Genomic DNA, 7,000 nt, shown 5'->3' with positions numbered 1-7,000 from the left:
CATGTTGAGTATATATATATACATTTCAATTCTACAGGCATCAAAGAAAAAGTTACTAGCAAAATATATTTGATGATTATGATGATGACAATGTATGCATGTGTGTGCGTGTGTGTGTGAAGATTAATTGAAGTAAAACTCTCTATATCATGTACCAAGTACTCTTTCCTTTGTTGTCTGGTAATTTGCATACATATACTCTCACCATGGCGCTCATGAAAATACACACATACACACACACACATACATACACACACACATATATATGTAAATTTATTTATTGTGGAGGAATGTGTCATACAGATAGATTAGTGTCTGAGTGAGTGAGTGCATTTATATAGATTGAAGGAGAAAAGCAGGTGAATGCAAGGTATTAAATGATGGCTTACTGAATGCAAGGCAAGGAGGAGGAGGAAGAAGAAGAACACAAGCTGCATGAATGGATAAATGACTGAGATTTTTGGATTAGATGAATGGTTCAATCAAACTGCAGATTAGCAAGCTAATATACATTTCATACTCCTTGTATGTGTTATGAGTGTGTGTTGTGAATGCATCTATTTATAATATACACTCAAAGGTAAACACATATGTATATAATCATACATTCTACATAGAGTAGTTGTCACTTTTGTTTTAATTTATCCTTCTTTCTCTTTTCCTTTCTCATTCTCTTGTTCTCTGTCTCTGTCTGTCTGTCTGTCTGTCTTCTCACACACACACACACACACACTTGTAATGTTCCTTTGCCCATATAGCTGAAAAATTGGAAGGTGATTTCTCTCAATAGCTTCAAACGGTGGAGCAAGTCTCAAGTTTGTATCTCCTTGGTATGTTACTAGTAATTAGTGGTACATATTTTATCCAAAGAGATAATTTTCTAAGTAGTTAGATAATCTACTAGAAATAGCTGATAAATTTCTCCAAAATTACACCCTACCATCATAAATGAAGAATATATTAAGCTATGTCATCCAAGAATAAAGGGAGATGGCCATGGTTAGGACATCATTAATCATTTTGCCAGGTAGATTAGGGAAGACCTGTCGCTAAACAACAGCAACAACAACTAGTTGTTACTTCATAAACTCTGATGATGCAAAAAGGATATAAAGTCTATTGACTGACAAAACAACTGGCTATAACTGGAGTCGTTACTCGTGAATATATTTTCTAGAAATTTTATCTCTTCATCAATTCCACTCTGTATAAACATACATATGGCCCATTGTACTGCATCAGATTTTACATCTTCTTGAGTCTCGGTTGAAAGACAAGGGCCTAAAGTGTTAGCACTTATTTGAAACTCTTGTATATAAAGAGAAAGAATCCATATCAGTCATTCGTAAGTGAATAGGATCTGATAGCATATACCATGCATTTACTAATTGTTTTAGGTACCTGTGTAATAATGAGAAAAGATGCCTATTCTGACCCTTCACCCTTGACCACTCAGTGGAATATCAAGGATGTGACAGCTGGAGAGAGATATGGCTGTACCAGAACTTGGCTGAGTGGACTGGAGCAACATGAAATGAAGTGTCTTGGTTAAGGACATAATGCATCAAACCTGTAGCCTTATGATCATAGGTTCAGCACTCTAACTACTACAATATAAGCCTCATGGATCTTTCTGCCTCACTATATCCATACTCATATATAAACGTTTATATTTGTACATGGCTTGCTATATAGTATGCTATATAAAGCACACTTTACATACAATCAGTGTATGCAGAAAACATTGACCTACTTCAAACAAGTTCTGTGCACATTTATGTGGGACCTAATCTTTCCAGACAGGTTTGACACTTTCATAACCTGTACAAAAGGACAGTCAAAGTTGTGACTATGTTTACCTTTGTATGTTTTGTTATTCAAACAGAAAACAGAACATCAAGAGAATCACATTTACTAAGATGCCCCTTATCATCAGCCTAGGAGAGTCTAGAAAGCTACTGGCATAGGCCTGTTTCTGAGAGTAACTAATATGTGTGTGTGCATATATGCATTTATAGGTGTACATGTGTAGATATGAATATATGTGTATACATGTGCGCATGCGCGCACACACACACACACACACACACACACACACACACACACACATATATATATATATATATATATATACATGAGCAATAAAGTTTCTTGTATATTCCATTTTCCATCTTTATCCTTTGTTATATATACATATAATAAAATATAATAAAAACCACAAAAAGTCTTGTGAAATATCGCTATCCAAGGTTTCCAATCTAAAATACCAATCTATTTCAGCAGTTATTAAGCTGGTAAAAGTAAACAAGATGGTTTAGTAACAGCATTCAATACAATTGGTGTTTTAAATGAGCATGTGCAATTTAGAGGATGGAGAGAAATCAAGGAGAGATAATCAATTGTACAGAAATCCGTTTATGAATATCAAAAATTATATAAACCAACACCGGCATGCATGAACGCACACACACACACACACACACACACATAGGCGTACATGAAAATGATGGGTGGTGGTGGTGGTGGTGGTGGTGATGATGGTAGCAGTAGTAGTGACAAGGTGGAGGAAGAGAAGGCCATGGAAAAGGAGAAAGACAGGGCAGATGTACGTTGAAGACATGTGATTTGAGTTCAACATTTATTAAAGAGCAATGACTGATTTGATTGATTCTTGAATGTAAGGGATAAATCATTGTTGTTTTTGTTGTTTAGCTGCAAGTTGTCCCTGATCAAGTGAATGCATGATCAAAGCCCTTCAAGCTGTGGTTTCCCCTCTAATTTTCAGAAACAACATATCCTAGATTCGATAGATTATTCGTTTTGTCTATTTTTATTAACAATGCTAGAGTGTGGTTTGAGAGATGCTTAGCTGCTATGTCCTGCAGGTCAGACAACCATGTATGGGTACCCTCAGTTGGTGTGAATAAATGCTGGTAATCAGGCAAGGTCAAAAAATTCTCTAGAGAAACCTAATGAAATCTATTTTTAAAAAAAGTTGTTTGTCATTGGTTTGAGCTAAATGAAAAGGTTGTGTTAAACACCTTTACAAGCTATCTAGACTGATAAGATTGACATGGTTAATGTTTCTTTTGAAGAGTAAAAAGTTGAAGGAATTCTAGCTGGATGACATTCTGGGAAACAGGGAAGGTAGACTGAGTGTAAGAGTTACTGTAGTGCATAAGGTGTTCATAACTTGGTTTCTGTGTTCAACTTCTGGTCAAACCCTGTCAATAATGCTGCATTGGGTTTCTAGAAATATGACATTGGTGGTAAGTTCTTTTGCATATTATGTGAGGAGCTAGATGTGAGTAGAAGCTGGATGTAAAAGAGCCTTTTGGCGCTAAGCCCCAATGACCTGTGAAAAATAAATGCCTAGGTGGGGAAATATGATCTTTGGCAGTTGAGTCTCATGGAAGTGATGACAAGTGACTGAGACTTCTGGTGATTTGCTGTGCTTGAGAAAATATGTCAAGGTAAGTGAAATCATGGTTGTGGCTGGAGCTGGTGATACATAAAAGGCACCCATGCTGGTAACATGTAAAAAAACACCTGTGCCAGTGACATGTAGAAGACACCCAGTACACTTTGTAGAAAGGTTGGCATTAGGATGGGCATCCAAGTGTAGAAACCACATCAACTCTCTGGCACAGCTCTCTGTCTTATCAACTCCAGTCAAACTGTCTAACCCATGCTAACATAGAAAATGGATGTTAAACAATGATGATAATGATGATGATGTTAAAGTAGATACATTCCCAATTAAAAGCTTATTCAAATTTTTAGCAATATATGAAATAGTTAAAACTTGCTGTTTCTAACTGCAAGTTTTATTCATTTCATATACAATGGTAACAGTTGAAAATCACCAAGAGACAGTAAGGTAACTAAAGAAGCTTTTGTTAAATGTGCACCTGTTTTATTTGATGAGTTTCATAAGGACACAGTCATAGAGTAGATAAGTGAATTAGTCAGAAGCAAGTTGTTGGTCATATCTCTTATTTCACTCACTTGTATTATACAACAGGAAATACTGCATGCACAAGTAGGATTTAAAGGTTTCAAGCCTGTGACAAGGTACGCATAGTCAATCTGGTTGCTGTCAAGGCTTTGCTTAAATGAGAATTTAATTTATTTTTATATGATGTTGAATCAGTTTATAATGGTTTATGTACAATGGTTGAGTTGTGGCCAAGTACTTAAAAGGCTTGTTTAATGCTTATGTGAAATCAGACTATCTTTAGATATGAAAAGCATAGAACATAATTTTCCTCAACTAAATGATTCTGCACAGCCCAGTAAATTTGTTTTTCATGGATTTTTCATCCCATCCGAATAAACTTAGTTTTAAATTACATATTACAACAGGTTTTTGAAAAATCTATTAACATAACATTAATTAAAGAGAAAATTCTGCATAGGTGTGACTGTGTGGTAAGAAGCTTGCTTCTCAACCACATGATTTGGGGTTGAGTCCCACTGTGTGACACCTTGAACAAGAATCATCTACTATAGCCTTGGGCTAACCAAAGACTTGTGAGTGGATTTGGTAGACAGAAACTGAAAGAAGCCTGTCGTATATATATCTATATATCATGTGTTATGTCATTAAAACTTGAGATCCACCCAACTGATTTTAATGAAGTTTTACACATGCATTACATAAGATCCATGGAGTGCCATGGGCCCCAAACATTTTCAACTTCTTACCTAATACGGGCCCATGGGCAAATAAACTGCATTTTTGAAGCATTTTTACAGCATTAAGGCCCCTAATTTGAAGAGTATCCTGTTACTTTTCTCCAAATTTTCAACAAACATTAATCAGGTTCCATGAATTGTTGTTGGCTAAAAAAAATTTCTGATGCTGACTGTGGGCCACCCAAAAATGCAGATTAATCAGACTTCAGTATACTGCACTTGGCTTTATCTTTGTTTTAGGCCATTTTCTGATGATAAAATATTGACACTACTTATGCATTATAAGTAGCATATAATATTTCATGAAAACCTTTTTGTCCAATTCGGCAAAAGAACTGAGAAGAACATTAAAATCTTTGGTGGCACCCTGTTGATGCTTCATGTTACCATCCCGCGCGCCACTGAGCCATATGCATGTGTGTACTGCTGCATAAAGGCACAAAAAATCCATTCATCCATTCTCCAGAAGTGCCCTGTTGATGTTTCACCTTTCCAATCCTGTGCAATGTAGCATGGCCTGGCAGCATGTCAGCTTTCTATGTCATCCATCTATGAAGTATATAATGCAAAATGTTCATACAAAAATAACAAACTGCTGTTGCGACACACAACCATTTAACAGTTCTATATTTAAGAGATGAGGAATTATGTACATTATTTACACTATTTACATTTGACAGATATTTGTCCTCATCTTGTTTGTTAACACAATGTTTTGGCTGATATACCCTACAGCCTTCATCAGGTGTCTTGGGGAAATTTTGAACCTGGATTCTCATTCCTAAGGTATTTTTCGATGTTGTTGTTGTTGTTATTGTTATTATTATTATTATTATTATTATTATTATTATTATTTAGGTCACTGCCTGGAATCGAACTCGGAATCTTTGGGTTAGTAGCCCAGGCATATGGCATAGTGGTTAAGAGCGCAGGCTACTAACCACAAGATTCCAAGTTCAATTCCAGGCAGTGACCTGAATAATAATAATAATAATAATAATAATAATAATAATAATAACAACATCAAAAAATACCTTAGGAATGAGAATCCAGGTTCGAAATTTCCCCAAGACACCTAATGAAGGCTGGAGAATATATCAGCCGAAACATTGTGTTAACAACAAACAAGATGAGGACAAATATCCGTCAAATGTAAATAATGTAAATAATGTACAACCATTTAAGTTTGACTGTATGACCACTTCTGGAAGCTACACTTGCCACCTACAATTAGTCTCCCCCACTCAGCGTTCCCTCCCCTGTTTAGTTGGATGAGTAAATACTGAGTGTCCCAGAATTAATGATGATTTAAGTGAAATCAGATGCATTTATTTTTAAACTCACTTTTATTTTTGTTCATCATGTTTAATATGTGTTAAAAGTGTATACATTTTGAATTTTGTTTATAATTTTATTTCCATTCCTGTTGGACCCCTCTTGTTCATGACAGCTTATTTTCATGACAGCAATCATTTTCTTTACCTCCATCCCCAAGATGAAGCAATCATTTAGCTGAGCTTAAAGAATACATTCAGTCAGCAGTGCAGGAGCTAACTCCTGAAATGCTTCAAAATGTGTTTCACAATGCTAAGGAGAAACTTGAAGTATGCAAGGATACAGACATGTTGAACATTTTCAATAAAAATTTGACGTAAGATCTATAAATCTGTTTCTTTCAGTAATAAACATAAAATTCTGTCAGTTTTTTTTTAAATTTGCTCAATTTCATTGAAACAGATAGTTAATTCTGGAATACCCTGTATGGTGTAGCGTTGTTAGTTGTTGCGTTGCTCAAGTAAGTATTAAAATCAAAGGTCTTCTCACCATAAACATCCCATCTTTTTGTTAAGCATATTGTATCAAGGAGTATATTATCCAAAATGTATCTCTCCTTTATAGGTATGGCTGTGTAGTTGAGAAACTTGCTTTCCAACCATGTTGCCTTGGGTTCAGTCCCACTGTGCAGCACGTTGGGCAATTCTCTTTCATTACAGCTCTGTGCTGACCAAAGCCTTGTGTACTATATAATTGCCATTATTGTATTGATATATAAAATAACACATATAACTCACTTATTATTGTCATATAATAAACAAACAAAAGTTCATGTATGAAATTGACCTTTTTTCTACTTCAATTACTATATTTTTATTTTTATTATAAAATACACACATACAAGAGGAGTAAATCTATATATATATAATGACACTTGGAATGTGTCTCCCAAGAAAGAGTAAAAGTAATTACCTGATCAACGACGGGTATTGCTGCTACTATATATATATGTATATATATATATGTA

General features: G+C 35.1%; 1 long non-coding RNA gene across 1 annotated transcript in view; it reads right to left on the bottom strand.

Moving 5' to 3' along the window:
* Positions 1 to 3,885: 3,885 nt before the first annotated feature.
* Positions 3,886 to 7,000, bottom strand: part of LOC128251592 (uncharacterized) — a 69,810-nt gene continuing 66,695 nt past the window's right edge. Inside the window, exon 4 of the long non-coding RNA XR_008267193.1 lies at positions 3,886 to 5,247. This is a non-coding gene — a long non-coding RNA (uncharacterized LOC128251592). The remainder of the gene's footprint in view (positions 5,248 to 7,000) is intronic.

The sequence above is a fragment of the Octopus bimaculoides genome, chromosome 2, assembly GCF_001194135.2.
Source record: "Octopus bimaculoides isolate UCB-OBI-ISO-001 chromosome 2, ASM119413v2, whole genome shotgun sequence".
NCBI lineage: Eukaryota > Metazoa > Mollusca > Cephalopoda > Octopoda > Octopodidae > Octopus > Octopus bimaculoides.
The sequence above is the reverse complement of the archived record's forward strand: the minus strand, read 5'-3'. Positions and strand labels throughout refer to the sequence as shown.